This window comes from Protomyctophum bolini (assembly GCF_963924005.1).
Source record: "Protomyctophum bolini genome assembly, chromosome: 20".
Classification (NCBI taxonomy): domain Eukaryota; kingdom Metazoa; phylum Chordata; class Actinopteri; order Myctophiformes; family Myctophidae; genus Protomyctophum; species Protomyctophum bolini.
In genome coordinates this window covers 3,782,417-3,802,867 of record NC_137881.1, presented here as the reverse complement: position 1 = coordinate 3,802,867, position 20,451 = coordinate 3,782,417, and the positions used below count along the sequence as shown (strand labels likewise).

The 20,451-nt window shown below is 43.0% G+C and overlaps 1 protein-coding gene across 1 annotated transcript in view; it reads left to right on the top strand.

The window, feature by feature from the left end:
* The window catches only part of myoz2a (myozenin 2a), a 189,265-nt gene that overhangs the window by 15,326 nt on the left and 153,488 nt on the right, over positions 1–20,451 (top strand). The gene's annotated exons all lie outside the window — the stretch shown is intronic.

Sequence of the window (20,451 nt, the reverse complement as noted above, 5' to 3'; positions counted from 1 at the left end):
CATGGACCCCACTTTGAGAATCGCTATCTTAAGTAGCCAGACGCCTGAGACGTACGCGCTGTACGTCTCCTGCGTTTGTTGTGGTTGTGGTGGGCGTGGTAGTGGCGTTAATTGGCTCAGAACGAGGTCAGGGTTTCAGAGAGGAAGTATATCCCAGTAATCCCACTGTCTCTGCTGACAGTGCTGAGGTGAGCTAGCGGCTAGCTGCTAGCCACACGTGTAGAAAGTGTGATTTATTACTTTTACCAGGCCTATATTTAAAGTGCTCCACTGCACAGTGCAACGCAAGTAGCTATAGCTAATGCTGCGTTCAGTCGTTCAGATGGAATCAGGCAAGCGGTAGTTGGCAAACCGGACTTAATTTTAGTGGACGGGGAGCAGGACGGTAAACGGAACAGGACGGCACGATTGATTATTAGTGAGGACCTATTATATGAAGATGGGTTGAAAAGTGGTGAAGTGGTCCTTTAAAATATTTAATCTTTTTACCGTTCCGTGCCATCCATCCATCCATCTTCAACCGCTTATCCGTAGTCGGGTCGCGGGGGCAACAGCTCCACCAGAGAGCTCCAGACCTTTCCTCTCCAGAGCAACATTAGTGACTTCCTCCTGGGGGGATCCCGAGACGTTCCAAGGCCAGTGAGTCGATGTGTTTCCTCCAACTGCGCCTTGGTCTGCCCCGGGGTCTCCTCCCAGTGGGACGTGATCCTTGGTCTGCCCCGGGGTCTCCTCCCAGTGGGACGTGATCCTTGGTCTGCCCCGGGGTCTCCTCCCAGTGGGACGTGGTCCTTGGTCTGCCCCCGGGGGTCTCCTCCCAGTGGGACGTGGTCCTTGGTCTGCCCCGGGGTCTCCTCCCAGTGGGACGTGATCCTTGGTCTGCCCCGGTGGTCTCCTCCCAGTGGGACGTGGTCCTTGGTCTGCCCCGGTGGTCTCCTCCCAGTGGGACGTGATCCTTGGTCTGCCCCGGTGGTCTCCTCCCAGTGGGACGTGATCCTTGGTCTGCCCCGGTGGTCTCCTCCCAGTGGGACGTGATCCTTGGTCTGCCCCGGGGGTCTCCTCACAGTGGGACGTGATCCTTGGTCTGCCCCGGGGTCTCCTCCCAGTCGGACGTGCGTCGAGGACCTCCCTAGGGAGACGCCCGAGAGGCATCCTAACCAGATGCCCCGAACCACCTCAGCTTGCTCCTTTCCAGGCGAAGGAGCAGCGGTTCTACTCCGAGTCTCTCTCGCGTGACTGAAAAAAACGAATTTTGTCCGCTTGTATCCGCTCCGTGCCGTCCAGCAGTTTTGCCGTTTGCCGACAGTCTACCGCTCGCCTGTGAATGCAGAGTGAATAAGAGTTGCTACTACAGTATATAGTATTTACTGTATATTATTATTAATGTGTTTGAGAATTGTATCTTGTTATACCTCTGTGCTTATTCATTTAAATGATGCAGATCCAATGCTATCGTTTTGGGCTTCTATGGGTGTTGACGTGACATTTTGAGCTGATTCTCTGCTGTTAGCCAAATAAAGATACACCGTACTTAATACTCAAAGGTTCAAGGTTTATTTATTGTTACATCTTTTGTATATTATGGGTCATTTGGGGTATATGTCTTCATTTTTACTACTCTTGTTTTCGACGGATTTGAAAGCAAGCTCGAAGATTTGTTGACACTAAAGCTGATATAATATAATTTTAGTGATATTATTAACTTTGAAATATTATCAAAATGTCCCGCGGCGGCATCCTTGGACTGCAGGGCTGGACTGGGACAAAAATTCGGCCCGGTCATTTTCGCGTGAATTTGGCCCAGACGGCCCCCTACCAACCGGGAATATGCCCGGTACGTCCTATGCAGTGTTGTTTTCGTCGACTAAAACTAAGACGAAAAATGTTCGTCGACTACCTTTTTTCACTGACAAAAACGAATGGAAACTAAATGAAAATTAAACTACGATGACTAAAACTAAGACTAAATATACTGACAATTTCGTCGACAAATAAAAACTAGACTAAAATGTTAGGAAGGGACTCGAGAGATCCAGTATAAGTCATTTTACACTTTGGTTGCATGCTGAAAATAGCCGATCTACAAGCTCACAATGTGTCGCAGCGCAGACTGAATCAACTGTAGATTTAGTCGACTAAAATCTTATGAAGTTTAGTCGACTAAAACTAGACACTAAGATATTCCAGGTGACTAAAATATAACAAACTAAATTAAGTTTCAGTCCAAAGACTATGGACTAAACTAAAATTTAAATTTTCTGCCAAAAACAACACTGGTCCTATGGCCAGTCCAGCCCTGCTTGGACTGGTTGTCACCACGGCACCCACCCTCCCACTTTGAGAAAGCCTGGCCTTTAAGCAATGTATGAATAAATAACCTCCACAGTGAGTGTCTTGACTTCAACAACCCCACTGAACGATGCCACAGCTGTGTGTACATAGGAGCCTCTAAGTACAGCATGCAAACACCATCACTTATCATCACATGTATAGAGAGCAGACCAAAGTACATGTGAGCCAGTATATACTGTAACATATAGGCTACTGTACCAGCACATGCATGAGCACAAGGTTACACGTACTGCCCATGAGAGCCTGACAAATGGAATCTGCTTCACTGCTGCGTGGAGTGGATTGACTGATGCGTCTCTCACCTTTCGGCTATACGCTTAACGTCTCCTGATGTCATATGAGGCAGCGAGACGGATGGCAGAGTGGCTTCATGCGACGCGCTATAGTGGTCACATTTTCTCTTTTCTCTCTTCATCACAACAGTATTTAGATACTTTAGCTATTGAAAAATGGCAGATCTACAAGCTCATAGCGCGGGAGCTTGTATAGGTCTGCTATTTTTGAAAGATCGAAGAACGACTTTCAGGATTTAGAAGACAATTTTAGAATCTGATCTCAGGTCAAAATGGGATTCAGCCATTTTAAACCTTTCTTCATTTAGGGCTAATTAGTCCTCACTGTCCGATATTTCATATTCCATCTTCCTAATTGGCTAACTAACATTGAAACAAATCATGAACACAGCGTGCAATTTACGTGAAATCTTTCACAGACTTTCCTACTATAGGATGAGGAATATATCCCACCCTTTTCCACATTGGCCTGTTATAGCGCCACCAACAGGTGGATTGCCATCCAAGGCGTGAGAAGAAATGTCAACTCTTTTCACATGGGGCCTATTATAGCGCCACCAGGAGGCCACAAGTACAACCTGGCCTGCCCTGGTGGAGAGAACCTGTGCCCCGAGGGGCACTTTTTCTAGTTTTCTATTGTTTTCAGCAGGAAACGCTGAGGAAGCAGAAGGACAATTAAAAAGCCACTATTCAGAAAGGCATGTGAACAAATGTACTGTACATTTATGTACTGTACTGTAGTATGGTGGAGCACAATATAATAGGTTTGACAAACTGACCTGTCAAAACGTATACACTAGGAACTGCTTCGCCAGCCATATTTCACACCCATGTGACCGCAAATTAAAGAGACATTGATTTTAAGAGCACTGATCAGCCCCGTATACTGCCAAAGGGATACTTATCCCAAAATGATGATGGTCATGTGATAATTATGCATATGAACGGCAAATACGACCTGTTACATCACGAATCAGATTCGATCATATCAGTCCGTTGGTCGAGGCGCCCCTTGAAGCGCAGGCCATAGAGGTGTCGTCTGTCCTGGAGAATTCTGACGTGTCTCTACTTTTTCAGACACTATATAGGAATCTTTCTGACCCTCTGTGACCTTGCTTGAGCACAGCTAGGGTGCACACTGTTATGAGTAACGGTAACTGCTTAAAAGGTCTACTTTATCCCAACACTGTACTTGTAACTTGTCTTGAGACGTGAAAAGGGATTTGTTTTTGTTTTCACTTATAACGTGCTGTGTATGCGATGCGATGCGATGTGAGCTTATTGCAGCTATTTTCGGTTGTGAGAGAGAGAGAGCTGTGTAGTAGGACGACCTTACTCTAAGAGTACGACAGAGTTTATAAAATCAGGCACGAGTTGTTGTGTGTGTGGCCCTTAAGTTGAAACAGGAAATGCCTCTCGTGTTTCCTAATGGCCTATTGGTCATCATATGACTCAGTTCAGTGCCGGTCAGCATTCCTCACCTCTGCCGGGCAGTCTTTGGAATGCACTGCATTCAGTGGCCGCCCAGCTAGCACTTTGGAATGCACTGCATTCAGTGGCCCCAGCTAGCACTTTGGAATGCACTTCATTCAGTGGCCGCCCAGCTAGCACTTTGGAATGCACTGCATTCAGTGGCCCCAGCTAGCACTTTGGAATGCACTGCATTCAGTGGCCCCAGCTAGCACTTTGGAATGCACTGCATTCAGTGGCCCCAGCTAGCACTTTGGAATGCACTGCATTCAGTGGCCGCCCAGCTAGCACTTTGGAATGCACTGCATTCAGTGGCCCCAGCTAGCACTTTGGAATGCACTGCATTCAGTGGCCCCAGCTAGCACTTTGGAATGCACTGCATTCAGTGGCCCCAGCTAGCACTTTGGAATGCACTGCATTCAGTGGCCGCCCAGCTAGCACTTTGGAATGCACTGCATTCAGTGGCCCCAGCTAGCACTTTGGAATGCACTGCATTCAGTGGCCCCAGCCAGCAGCCCCAGCTAGCACTTGCAGACTTCCGTGTTATTGAACGTTCCATCAGTCTCAGTGGCAGAACGGGTGCTTTACTGCCCACACACTGCCCAACATCCCACAGCGCCAGCTCTGGCAAGCACACCGATAATATCGAGCGCTGTTTATCAAGGGCGGGCATGAACTCTGTTTGAACTAGATAATTATACGATTGTAGCCATTATATCAGAATGCTGCTAAAGGAAATATATTATTGGCAGTGGCAGCAGTATGAGAGCTATGGGGCGAAAAGGAAGCTGACGTTACAAGCGATTGGGTCGCTTGTCTTTTATCTCCACCTGTTTCCACTGGGAGTGTGCTTCACGCCGCAGGGCAGGGAGACTTGGCATGGGATGGGATGGGAGGGACGACGTACTGGCCCTGGGCATGTGGGGGGCAGACTGACTGGACCAGAAGTGTTGAAGCAGCGAGCAGGCGATCACAATAGTGCTGCTATAGAGGAGGTCACTGGGTTTCCGTGTACAGTGGCAAAAAAACCCAATGCCTGTACTGTACTGTACTGTACTGTACTGTACAACAATGCCTTTGGGAAATGAGATTTCTTGGCATGCATGCGGCGCATTATATACCCGATAAACATCTACAACAAGACCGCTAGTCAGCACGTGTGTTATTATATAATAATGCATTCTATTCCAAGGACAACCGATAAGACGGCCGGGGACATTTCTGATTTGAGAGATGCGCGGCTGCGCGCGTGTGTGTGTGAGTGAGTGAGTGAGTGCGTGAGTGCATGTGTGCATGTGTGCGTGCATGGTTTAATTTTTTCTTTCTGATTTGAGAGATGCGCGCGTGCGTGTGCATGTGCGAGTGTGCATGTGCGAGTGTGCATGTGCGAGTGTGCATGTGCATGTGCGAGTGCGTGTGTGTGTGTGTGTGTGTGTGTGTGTGTGTGTGTGTGTGTGTGTGTGTGTGTGTGTGTGTGTGTGTGTGTGTGTGTGTGTGTGTGTGTGTGTGTGTGTGTGTGTGTGTGTGTGTGTGTGTGTGTGTGTGTGTGTGTGTGTGTGTGTGTGTGTGTGTGTGTGTGTGTGTGTGCGTGCGTATAGTTTAATTTTTTCTTAATTTTTTTCCTGGGGTACTGGCACTGCTACTGTGAGTCAAATATTTCTATGAGTAACTGGGGCGGAGTAATTACTCTGGGGTCTTGATCAGCTAATAATGGACACTCTGCAGCTCCTGTTTTCAGTGTCATGGCAAAGTGTACAGAACGAGCCTCCCTCCTCCTCCGTCCCTCTGGGGTTTCCATCTGCAAACACAGCATCATGCAGCCGTACGGCCCGGCGCGGGCACGCTGCTGTTGTGTGCTGCTGACACACACACAACTCGCTAAAGGGTTGAGGTATGCAACTCATGGCCATTAACCCATTCTGACCTGAGATCAGATTCTAAAAATGTCTTCTTCTACATCCTGACAGTTTTTTCCATTCTGACCTGAGATCAGATTCTAAAAATGTCTTCTTCTACATCCTGACAGTTTTTTCCATTCTGACCTGAGATCAGATTCTCAAAAAATGTCTTCTATGTCAGACAGTCGCTCTTCGATTTTTCTAAAAATAGCAGACCTACAAGCTCGTAGCGCGCCACTCGGTGGCGCGCTACGAGCTTGTAGATCTGCTATTTTTCAATAGCTATAAAGCATAACGTTAATGCTATATAACACCAAAACGGTGTCCCTGGCCTGAAATGGGTTATAACCCCCAAAGGCTTTAGAGTTGAGCTGCCCTTCTGCATGGAACCAGTATATAAAAGAAAAATAATAATACCGGTAAAAAAAATATATATATACTGTAGCAGAAGAAGTGTTGAAGCAGCAGCAGGGGATCACAATAGTGCTGCTACAGGGAAAGAAAAATCGGTAAGGTTATGAAGTAGAAAAATGCCAGCACTCTGTATTGTACTGCATGTCCTTTTCATCTGAAAAGGACATGCAGTACAATGACTCAGTGCTGGCATTTTCTTCATTTCAACGTGTATATTCTTGCACCGTAAGGACTTTTTTCTAACCTGGAGTGCTTCGGCAGTACTTTCTTTAATACTCACATTATGAAGTTAGGCCTATACATCTTTGTGATGTGATGATCTGAGATGTACTTCATAATGTTACTGATTTTTGAGTGGTGCAACCACTCCAAGGAACAGCAATGTCCGTCCGTGTTCACCTATGTGTAACTATGTATGTGTTCATGAGCACCAGTATGACTGACTACCAGTAGGGGCGCTGTTGTGCCAGAAACACAGAGAGAGAGAGATAGTATTAGTGCTGCACTGTTGCCTGCTAATGAGAGAGAGAGAGAGGGAGGAGGGGGGAGTTGCACCACTCAGTTCACACGGGTGTGATTTTTTTCAGACCTCCAGTTCTAGGCAACACAGAATGGGGGAATTGTTTTTAATTATTTATTTCCACACAACAACTCTATAAGGTATATTAATGACGTAGTAAAATGTTGACATTTAGTGGTATTCCCATTTTAAGTACTGCAATCTGCAAACTATGCAAAGTACAATTTCAAGGTTGATGTTTGTGTATACATTTGAAAACGTGTGTTCTGCATAATGAGTATACATTTTGATGCCCAATACTTTTTGTACTTTTACTGAAGTAGTACATTTTGAATTCCGGTTAATTAATTGTAACCGGAGTATCTCTCTACATTGCAGTAATTGATACTTTTTACTTTTCACTGTGTAAAGCGACACCGCGGTGAATTGCCGCGTGTCAAAGTTTATAATCTGTTTCACCTGCATGGTGACATCATGCCTATTGGACTGCCACGGGGTCAGCCCTAATAATAATGAACGCAACACAGCAGGTGGTCATATACTCCTATATACGCACAATTAAGGAGCTGATCCAGTGCAGAGCCCTGAGGGACACCAGCTAAAAATATGCGCGGAGAAGAAAAAAACAAAGTAAGCGTAGTGGTGGTCAGTTGGCGGGGTCAGTCTAGGGTTACTGAGGAGGTCGGGCTGAAAGGTGAAAGGGTTGCGTGTTTCCAGTGGTGACCTGAGGTGAAATTATGTAACACACACACACACACACACACACACACACACACGCTGTAGCACTGCATGAGCACATGCTTGTCTCTCTCTCTGTGTGTGTGTGTGTGTGTGTGTGTGTGTGTGTGTGTGCGCGCACGCCGCACGTGCACCGCGCAATATGTCTGGCCTAGTCTGGGACACTGAATAATTGTTCTGTGCAGGATATTTTGCTGGGTGGTCTCTGTCTGTAGTGTAGATGACTGTTGTGTTGTATAGTATACAACAACATGATATGATCTGAGTGCCTATGCTGTGTATATACTTGTACAATGTACTTGTACGTGAATATACAATGTACTTGATACGTATTGTGTATACTGCCTGAACTGTAACATTGACTTTATAGCGGCTCCTGGAGTGGAGACGGTTAGTTATAGACATCACAAACAATGACAACGCATTAAGGTATTATTAATTATTATTCAAGTGTTTTTTATTGAAGTTATTTGCACATTCAAAGGACAGACAACAGATACAGTACATGACGACAAATACAGAACACAACAACAACAACAACAACAACGCCAGTACTCAACATTCATGTATAGAGTATCTAGATTCTGAGATGCAAATGTAAAAAAACACAAATTGTATATTAACTATAGCTGAAGGCCACAGTATAGGTTAGAAACGTTTGCCAAACTCACAGCGCAAGCCAAGGTATGACATTAAACGTGCCCCGGCCTCGCATACTAACAGAAACAATAATCATAATAATTATATAAATATATATATACAGTAGCCATATAGAATATAACCACAACTCTGCAGAAGTTCACGAGGCTGATCTGCATTCATGGCGAGAGGGTCATAATTACCATGGAGACATCTGAACACACAAGATCGTGTTCCTGTTTACACGCCAAAGCCCCCGAGACTAATTAAATCTGTGTACTCTCTCACAGTAATCCAGCCTGTGACCTTTATCTCGGGGGGGGGGGCGGGGGGGCGCTCATCTTTATTCCCCCCCTGCTTTTAGTAGTCAATATATTATAATACATATAGTTAACCTATCCTCTTTTCGGTTATAATGGTCAAGGTAGAATATTTATAAGAGAATATGAATCGGTGCATAAACTTATGTTGTGATGCTCTGTGGGTTCTAGATGGCAGCATTTCTCATACAAAGTAAAGTTTCATTTTGTTTTCTATTGTCCACTATATACCATGATTTAAGAAAGGTGTTTTATGTTAAATTGGTTGTTCAGTATAATGAAGTTTTTGTTTTTGGAAAAAATCATATAGAGAAGGCATGGCAGTTATACGTTGGAGAACGATGCATCCATGAGTAACTGTCTATTTGTGTATATGTATTTATTATTATATATGTACAATATACAGTGTCTTGTATAAGCCCGTGCGGGCTGGGCATCTTATGATGTAGGACACTTTAATAAAAAACTCTATCTATCTATCTATCTATCTATCTATCTATCACAGAGAGTAAGAGGGGGGAGTTAACGTGAGGAATACCCTTGTTTTTTGGCATGGATGGTAAGTATAATAAATAAATGAATATCTTATCCCAGTTTTTTTGGCATTGCAGCGGGCCCAGTATACGTTCACTAGCAGACAGACAGGGCAGAGGAGGAGATATACCCACCAGAGCACCTCGGCTGCCATGGGATACGAGTCGACAAACAACAGAATATATCACAGTCACCGCTTGGGGCGACGTGCCAAAATGAATGTAACTGGTCAAAGTGCCAAAAAGGGTGACGCTACATGTAACATGTGTCATCCGTTTCCCTGTTTCCTGCTGGTATAGAAAAAAAATAGTGTAAAACATTGTATAGTCATAAAGCACAGAGATATAACACTGCATTTAATGTACGGTGTATTGTATATATATACGATGCATTCCTTCATGCAGGAATATAGCACTAAAATTATGAGCAGGAATTTACCAGTTTTGTCTAACGGTCATCTTGTCTCTTGATCTAGTATATGAAATAAATGGCTATAATAAAATGTCCATGTTGATATTATAATAATACTTCATTTTAAATGGAACAGGCACATGCACAGGGAAGGGGCTTTTGGGTCATCGGTCCGTTTTCCTGCCCAACATCCATGGCCCTTTAAACCCATTTAGGCCAGACCTACAAGTTCATAGCACGCCATGCACTCGGTGGCGTGCTATGAGCTTGTAGATCTGCTATTTTTCTCCAGGAAGAAACCCTAAATACAAAGTTAATACACCATTGCATATACAAATGACTCCAGGGTGTCTAATGAAGTATACTGTCACCTCATAGACGCCTGAAAAACTGCAAAGATTGTGGCACTCCATCTTTAATTTTTACATGGTAATAAAAACGTGTATATATATAATGTATATATTGCTTATTTTACTGCCCAATGACTTGGGCCAAGTTATTGTGAAACATCTTTCACATCTTTCCCAAAAAAAAGGGAAAAAAGCCCTACAAGTATAGATACTTTAGTAATTTAGCAGTAGATAGATACTGAATGACACACAACATGACAAAATACCTTTACGCCTTTCAAAGAAAAACGTATTTCGTGACTATATACAGTACATGCAGACAGTGCATGCAAAGTCGATAATTATATCCATAATCTGAAAATTACCTGTAATGAGTTCTCTGTAAATAGTTCTCATAGTTCCTCATTGAGCTGAGAGACAAGTTGATGACGTTTTCCCAGCGATGTGTTCTAGGTGTTAGCGAGCGATTACATTTGAATTGAGCTCAGTGGAACTAAATGGCTGAGGACATACAGTACAGTACAGCTATAGGCTAATACTGTAATTGAAGATCCCTGTGGTTATGGCTGACATCATATAGGAATGTATCTGCAACGCTCGGCCGGCCGACCAATGGTGTAGGTCAGTCGTTCCCAAACGTTTTCGTGTCAAGGCCCCCCAAATTGTCCTTTTTCTTTCTACGGCTCTAGCAGTGATTCTCAACCCATTTAATTTCAAGGACCCCCAGTTTGACATGCATTAGACTACTATGGACCCCCATTTAATGGCATTTCTATCTCTGGGACCCCCAATTTATATTGTAAAATCGAGCTAGGTACCCCCTGGAACTCCCTCAAGTACCCCTATAGGAAATGGGGTGTGTTTTGGGGCGAGCTTTCCGGTAAAGGCCTGGACAAAGTGGACATATAGTCCGTTTTCACTTACGTTGGGGTGAGTTTTGATTGATCGATTGATTGGAATATGTATTAACAGTTTGCAGAATTGCAGTACAATTCAAGCACAAACTAAATACAAAGACTGTTAACTGTGAGTGGACGACCCAATGAAGCATTACTCTTGTTTACAAGAGGGTCCACCTTGTTCAATTCATCAAAACATTTAGAGACGTACTACAAATATACACTTCGAGATAACGCAAAGGCAAACATACTCCATCCGTTACTGTACCTACTGTATATAAAGAGTTGCTTCAGAGGCGTTGCCTCCCATGTGGCCCCTGTCGGGTCGCCCATGCGTGTCTAATAATCTCTTGCATAACGGCAGGGATTCACTTTCTATGTAGCTCCTCATTAGCGGTAATTCAATAGGGACGTTTTGCACGGTGCCGACAGAAAACATTTTGTACAGGTGTTTGTTGTGCTTATAGGACATTTCTTGCCGGCTATATACGATATCATGTAGAACAAGTTCTGTATACTAATCATGATTGACAAGTCATCATGAGTCATGATGAATGTCATGGACACATTACAGCATGTACATACTGTACTGTACATGTTTGTTGAGTGAAGACCGGATACAGTTTACCGCAGTAGTGTTTTATTTATCGAGTAAACTTTTCCATTGTGGGTTCTCAGATCATTATACCCATGCAATTCATTGGGTATAATGGATGGATGTGATTGAATATGTTAAAGGTCTGCTCTTATCCTGTGCAGTGTGAAATGCATGATGTTTGGTGTTTTGATTGATTGATTGATTGACTGACACCATAAAGCACTACACTTGTTTACAATAGGGTCCACCATGTTCAATTCATCATTACATTTAGAGACATACAAATTATACACTTCTATATAGCCAAAAACAGGAAATCATCATAGAAAGATTACTTTCGAGATAGAAACAGGTACGATTAGAGAGATACAACAATCACACACACACACACACACACACACACACACACACACACACACACACACACGTTATACCCATACAAATCTGCACTTGGATTCATTGGGTTTTCTGTTCCCATTACCAGTTGTATCTCATTACTAGGCTTACCAATTACTATTACATACGGATTGAAAAGCCAAATTGCACAGCTAAAAATATCCCACTCCCACAGCTGTCCTTCAACACTTCATTAGGGTGAAACGTTATGTAAACGATAAGTGCTGCCTGCTGACTCAATCACAGTAATCAATGAATCATGCCCACAGTCAAAAACATAGCCCAATTCTGTCTGTTTTAAAGTTAAAACCTAAAAAAAAAGTTATTATTACTTTTATGTGACATCAAGACAGAGGACACATACCGGTATAGGCTTGTCATTTGAGCTATTTTGTTCATCTGTATTCAGCAGAATCATCAGGGCTTTGTCAAGGTGAGCAGCCCAGCCAGGGCAGTGGCAGCAACTCTCAGGGCTGCATTTTCACTGCTCAGTTTCTTCCTTTGCCGAAAAACAGCAGCTAATTTGCTGGTCTCTCAGATTTGCAAAGTACAATTTCAGTCATTCAGCATAGTATAATTTTAAATAAGATTGTGAAGTTGCAGAGACAATTTAACTCTTTTGCCAAGTAAAATAACATTGTATACTGCGTATACATACAACTACTAGACATAATACTGCAATGAAATAATAAGAATATTATGTGTATCTCAACGACACGGAAGCCATGCAAGGTACCAAGTACCAACCAGCACATCGGGAGCAATTTGGGGTTCAGTGTCTTGTCCAAGTACACTTCGACATGTAGACAGGAGGACCCGGGATTCGAACCGCCAACCCATGGATCAGCTTTACAGTTTATGTGGCTGTTCGCATAGTTTCCCTTTTCCATTATGCGATGGACTGATTACAGAACGCCCACACGACCAGCTGCCCAGCACGGGAAAAAAACACGGTCAGTTGGCCAAAGATAAATCTTAAGTCTGCCTTTGTTCAAAATGCACGGTTTGTGTGTGTGTGTGTGACTGTGTGTGTCTCACTCAGATCGCATGGGATGATGGGAAAATCATGAATGTGCATACCGGTACTCTCTATAACTAAACACAAATCTCACTTGAATTGGATTGCAATACTAAATCTGGGTATAGTGGTAATACAAGGCCTAACATGATGGACAGAGCAGGGTAAGTTCATAATGCATAATGTGGACAACAAAAGTAACTTTAGTCATGGTTTACACACCATCTGTGAATAATGAAGCTAATGTCAACTTTCAAGAGGACTTATAAGGCAAACGGAACTGGTGTTTTCTCTGTGCTTGTTTGGTTTAGCCGCTGTACAGTACAGTACAAGGTTCTCTGTTTTACTGAAGGCTTAATTCAAGCAAGCGTGTCAGTGACCTTTCACATTCAAAAGGCTCCAATGTTGAATACGCTGTAGTACGGGAAAGAGAAACTTCCGCTGCTCGGATTTTGAATGGACAATTGAACAGATATGCCTAATATTCCAGTGGCCAGGCTGTCAAGCTCACATCACTTAAAATGATTAACACGCTCCTAAACATGTTCCATGTATTTAAGAGGAAGCATTATATGTCCCATGGGGAAACGTGTGCAGAGGGGGGAACAGGCATTGTCTCCTCGATGGGCTCTTTCAAGTACTTCCTGGGGAAAGCCTGCGCCGTACTGATACTAACACAGTGACCCCTTTCACCACACACTTGATCACCGCGTTCCCATTTCCTTCAGCCACTCACAGTGATTGTTGCGGTCGAGTCTGAAAACCAATGTTAATCTTGCACATGCATAAAGAGCACCGTGGTGTGAGTTTTTGATTGTACAATTGATTGTGTGTGGGTATTACTGAAGCAGGATTGACATGGCATTAACCCATTCTGACCTGAGATCAGATTCATCCGAGGTTTCCACTGGACACACACTGGTCTGATTAACCCATTCTGACCTGAGATCAGATTTAAAAAAATGTCAGTCGTTCTTCGATTTTTCAAAAAATAGCAGACCTACAAGCTCGTAGCGCGCCACTCGGTGGCGCGCTATGAGCTTGTAGATCTGCTATTTTTCAATAGCTAAATCATAACGTAATGCTAACACCAAAAGGGGTTCCTGCCTAAAATGGATTAAACTGGTTGATATGATGCAGACCTTTTAGTTTGCATATTATCAGCAGGAGTGCTTATTAAAAAACTAAAGCGCTAATTATTTTCCCTGGCATTATACTCACAAAATAAAGTCACCACCATGCCAGTCTCTAACCACAAGCATGCAAAATGCACTCCGCCTGATTAAACTGTGTCACAATGATTCTCTGGGCTTCATCCCCAAAATATATTTCTCCCCTTTTGTGATAATTAAGATTTACATGGACTTGATTAACTCATTGATATCAACTATTGTAGTGCCCCGGGTGTGCGTTGGACAGGAGAGGGACTTCCCACTGTCCCTACTAGGCCTGTTATAGCGCCACCAACAGGTGGATTTTTGCAAAAACACATTTTTGGAACAAAACGCCTCAAATCATCCAATTGCCATCCAAGGCGTATAAGAAGAAAATGGCACCCTTTTCACATTGGCCTATTATAGCGCCACCAGGAGGCCACAAACGGACCTGCAGGCCTGGTGGAGATCGAGTGGAGACCTGTACGCGCCCCGAGGGGCACTTTTTCGAGTTTGTTCTGTTACTGTGTTATTTAAATTAGTTGTTTGCGTGAGGAATGTGTTGGCGAGATTAATGTACTGTGTCGTTTTATAGCTTATTCGGCATTGTGTTTTATGGGGAGAGAAAAACCCTGTATGACCCCCTCCCTTTTTATTGAAGAGTTAAGTTGGCTTGTTACAGTATATCAAATTAAGATGTCAGCAGTAAAATAAAATATGATGTGTATTCCAAACATCCACATGAAAACTGTGCGCGTGGGAAAGCCACACATTGCAATGGCTTGCCTGCTGTCAGACTATAGTGTTGTTTTCGTCGACTAAAACTAAGACTAAAAATGTTCGTGGACTACCTTTTTTCCCACTGACCAAAACTAAATGGAAACTAAATAAAAACTAAGCTATGATGACTAAAACTATAAGACTAAATATATTGACAATTTCGTCAACAAATAAAAACTAGACTAAAATGTTAAGAAGGGACTAGTGGACAAGAGATCCAGTATAAGTCCTTTTACACTTGGTTTCATGCTGAAAATAGCCGATCTACAAGCTCACAACGCGTTGTGAGCTTGTAGATTTTTGCTATTTTCAGCAAGTGTAAAAATCAGTCTTTACGAGGCATCAAGGCCTGCCAAAATACATTTTAGTCGACTAATATAAATCAACTGTAGATTTAGTCGACTAAAATCCTATGATGTGACTAAAACAAAATGAAAACTATTCAAAAGACTATGACTAAAACTATCAAATCTAATTTTGCTGCCAAAACAGCACTGTGTCAGAGTCAGACCCTTTGCAGTCAGTCAGTACTCACAGACTTTATGTAACAGGATCGGGCAGATGGTGTTGTGGATAACAAGGGTCTTACATCACATTCCTCTGTGTTGGAGGAATGTGATCTTTATATTAATATGAAACCTTTTATTATGAAGTGCCCGGAGTGCTATAACCGGAAGTGCCTGTTAATAACATGAGTGTATAATATTGGCTAAATAAACGCCTCTCGTCAGTGTTCTGTGTCAACATAACAAGCTGACGAGTGGATGATGTGAACTTCAACTGACGCTGCCTACTTGTCTGTTATTTCCTCCGTATATTCTGACCAGTCTCCATAGCTATCTATACTCTTCCTACACTTCAACGATAGCTCTGCTAACACTCTGCCTCTCATCATAATATGATGAATGAACGTGGAGTTGAGCGGTCGGTGTGTGTGTGTAACTGTTATATAGCCTATAATTATCACCACCACAGCTGTGCTTGTGCTGCAATGCTGCTGTTGCTGCAGCGTTAATGCGCGTAAAAAAATATTCAACTCCATAAAAATCACGCAATATAATAATTTCTAAAACTTCACACCTGAAAGTATAATAGTCGGGATCTATATAGTCTCTAAACTTCAGTAATTAATCAGCGTCATGTGGATGATTAATTGTATAGCCAAGTGCATTTAAAACTCCATGCCGTCACAGCATAACGATCGAGGGGCTGCCACGGTGGTGTGTGTGTGTCTGTGTCTGTCTCTCTCTCTCTCTGTGTGTGTGTGTGTGTGTGTCTCTCTCTCTCTCTCTCTCTCTCTCTCTCTCTCTCTCTCTCTCTCTCTCTCTCTCTGTGTGTGTGTGTGTGTGTGTGGGTACAGTAGTCCCGGCTACAGCCAGGGACTGCAGTAATAAATTCAGTGGAGTTGTAGAGACCAGTCCAGACTAGAGGCGGAGTTTGACCTCGCTCGCAGCGCAGTGAAAACATCCCTAATCCAGTATATTTATTTCAGGTGCCAGGCAGTAGTAAGTCAGTCAGTCAGTCAGTCAGTCAACCATTTGCTCACTACTAGCCGCGACGCGCATCAACAAACCGCAACAGAATATTGTAATATACACTAACAGTAAACTACACACACACACACACGCACACGCTTCATGAAACGGAATGTACCGCCAAGCGCCAACAAGAAGAAGAAAAAAGAAGAAGTGACTGACTGACTGGCAGGGACGGGACGGCGGTTATTATTTGTAAATAATGTGTGTTGTTATTTTGCTTCTTTTTAAGAGTTTTTTTAAGTGTTTGTATGGCAAAGGGGGCGGGGCAGTGATATTTAGGTAGGGTTGCGGTTTACACAGACAGACAGTCATAGTCACACACTGACTCACACACACACAACCAACCAACCTGCAGTGTTTTTGCAGCGTGTTTCAGACAGTGTTGTACACTGACTGAGAGGAGAGAGCCCCGGGGCAGCAGCAGCAGCAGGGCAGGACAGACAAGCTTTGGACGTGAAGCACAGAAGCACCACCAGAACTACCACGCGTTGTGTTTCTCTTTATTCTGCTAAACCTAAACCTACCTACCGCTGCTCAGACATAACAGCCTCTCTCTACTCGCCGAAACTACAGCCCAGACAGACAGACAGACAGTTCAAACAAACACCACCAGTCCACTGAACTGAACACAGAGAACTTCTTTGGGATATATATATATTTTTTTTAAACGTTGAAGAAGAAGGATATGTTACTTTTTTTTGGAACAAGAATACATCATTCGAGGTGAGTTCAATTCAATATAACCTATATTAGTGTGTTTTCTATCAAACTTTTCAAATGTTTGTTATGTTATTGCGCAAAGGCGGAAGGAAATGGACTTCACCTGAAACTCAGGTAAGTCGTAAAGCAGGTAGCAGGCCTTGCTGTTGTTGTTGCTACTATAGTGCTGGTTTATGGTAGCATCTTCTGATAGCTTAGTTAGCACACCGGGGGAAAAGTTGAAGAAATACGATTTAATTGAAAGCTTTGTTTGGAGGGGGGGAAAGGTCAACTTTATAAATTATGACTTTTGTTCGGCATTGTGTTCAGCGTTCAGCGATTGTTTCCTGATTAAGACGCGGTGGAATGAATGGTCTCCCCCGGCCAGTTTGACAGCTCTGAGCTCTCTCTCTCTCTCCCTCCTCCTCTGAATAATAATAAGGTCCTTGAAAAGGTGTATAAATTATAATAACATTTAAACCCATTGAGTCCTTAAATGTTTCCTGACGTGTTTGTAAACAACACACTTGAACTTGAGAGGCTGTTTAATATTCGGGGCAGCAATTCCTTTCCTCATAGTCATACTGAATAGGTTTTTGTCCCTCTCTCTTTCATTGTCTTAAAAACAAACAAACTATAATAACTAAAGCCAAAACACATAACCAACCCCACGCCACACCACCACCACACAGACTTGACTGCATTGTTGACCTGTTAGTGGCTTTCTATCATTTGTTTTTGTCACTTCAGTACAAGGCAGTACAAGTCCTGTCTCTTTGCCAGTCACTGCTTTGGAAAATCAACATCACCCTATTGTTGTAGGTATAGGCCCTAGGGACCAACACATCCTCTCAAATGAGACTACCTTTTACTCATTACTACCTACACTTTAAAAGAGCATATAGCCTCCTGGGCATAGACAATTCTATGAAAGGGTGGGTTGTTTGTTTGTTTGAACATATTTTTGTAGGTTTAGTCAAACATGTAGGAGTCAGGACTTGAAATAACTTCATTATTCTTGAACATATTCCTGTCTGAACAGACCTATCTGTTTATGCAACTTGGAAATGGTTTTCTTTCTATGTGTAATTCATTATATAACATGAGTCATGAGAGTTTTTGATTGATTGAGTTATTAACAGTTTGCAGAATTTTACAGTACGTTTCAAGTACAACTCGATACGAAAACTGTTAACTGTGAGTGGACGACACCATAAAGCATTACGCTTGTTTACAAGAGGGCCCACCCTTGACCTTAGTAGACCCTTGCACACTGTGCAGTGTGCACACCTCACCAGCATTTGGCTGAAGGAACAGTGAGATTATCGTTTGTTAAATACAATGCCATATACCTTGCATGTACATAAACTACATTTAAAGAGATAGTTCACCCCAAAATAACTTTTTTTTCCTATCCATGGAGACTTGAATTCATGGATATATTCTTTTTAGTTTTTGTCGCATTACTAAGCCAATAATTCCACGAGCAGCAGTGAGTGGTTCCCTATGGAGACACAAAGGAGGCTCTTTGTGTCTCCAGAGCCAAAGTGCGACGAAACCAAAATAATATGATCAATAAATACATTAAATTCAAAATGGGGTGAGTAATCGATAGGGGGAAAAAAGTCTATTTTGGGAGTTAACTATCCCTTTAAAGTTATGCTAAGTGTTTTTATTTTTGAGTTGAGTGTTGCAACCACTCCCTTACGGAGCTATGTGTGTGTGTGGGTGGCTGGCTGGCTGGCTGGCTGGCTGGGTGGCTGGCTGGCTGGCTGGCTGGCTGGGTGGGTGGCTGGGTGGGTGGCTGGGTGGGTGGCTGGGTGCGTCTGAGCACGAAAACAGCATGGTTGTTTAATGTTTTTCACCACCTGTGCGCAACCTAACACACACACATATTAACTGTATATATGGTGATTTCGGTTGTGCCAGTACAGTACAGTGACAGTACATACAGTAGTAGAGGGTACAGTAGAGGGACAGTTTCGGACGCGGGCACCCTGGGTGCGTTCCTGTGGGTCTGGAACTTCCACCCCCCCCCACGGAGTTGCACAACTCACTTCACATTCATTTTTTATTTTATTTTTGTTGAAAGGTTAGCTCTAGGCTATATTGTGATGGTAATCATTGCTATAGTGTGTTTGTTCAGTAACAAGGGTCACCCCGCCCCCTCCAGCACTTTGATAAAGAGAAAATACATTTTCGGGTGGGTTTTCGGACCAATTTCAGCCAATCAGGAGAGGGGGTAGCATGAATGGGTAACATTCATCATCAGCTTCAAATTTCTAAAGTGTTCCAGTTTCAATTTAGTCTGCTAAATTCTTTGTGTTCATTTACTTCATGAATTTTCTCTCCTGATTGGATAAAATTGGTATATCCCAGAACCTGAAAATTCATTTTCTGTTTAACTGGAGAGACGGGGGAGACCTGGGTGGTTACTGAACAAATAATCTATTACTTATAGAATAGGAGCTACAAAATATGGAGAATATGGATTGGTGCTATTAGAACCACTTACTCTACCTTTAACCCATTCTGAACGGGAACCCATTTTGGTGTTGGCAAAATTGTTAGTATGTTGTGCTTTGGCTATTGAAAAATAGCAGATCTACAAGCTCATAGCGAGCCACCGAGTGGCGCGCTATGAGCTTGTAGGTCTGCTATTTTTGAAAAATCGAAGAGCGACTGACATTTTTAGAATCTGATCTCGGGTCAGAATGGGTTGATCAGACCAGTGTGTGTCCAGTGGAAACCTCGTATGAATCTGATCTCGGGTCAGAATGGGTTAACAAGGCTATACTACTATATATAGATATTTCCATTTTTGCCCAGAAGCCTGTTGAAGGAAGGCAAGCATGTTGAAGAACCAGTTTATAGGTAAATAATCCTCTCATGTTTGCTGCCATGTAAGATTTCATCACATGTGTTTATATATAGTCTGTACAGAGAAATCAAGACCCATTTATATAGAGACCTGTGTCTATTCGGCCAAAACTGCTTTAAAAGCTTTAAGCGGATATTAATAACAGCTTTTGTCTGTTTGGCCAGATTAAGCCATTTTGGACTGAGGTAGATTTAAAAGAAAAAAGGCTTCTAATCTAAATCCTAACATTTTTCTGAAAACCCTATGTTTCCATGTCAGCGGTGCTCAACCTTTTTCATGTCAAGGACCCCCAGAATTCTCTCTATTGGGCCACGGACCCCCCATCTGAAAATATGTAGTTCCAGGGACCCCCCCCCCCCCAGAAGCAAATATTTTAGTTAAAAATGTTCCCTCTGATCTGAAATATATATTCAATGATTTGCGCCACATTTTAACGATTTAAAAAAAATAGCAGATTCTACAAGCTCGTAGCGCGCCACTCGGTGGCGCGCTATGAGCTTGTAGATCTGCTATTTTTCAATAGCTAAAAGCATAACATAATGCTTTAAAACA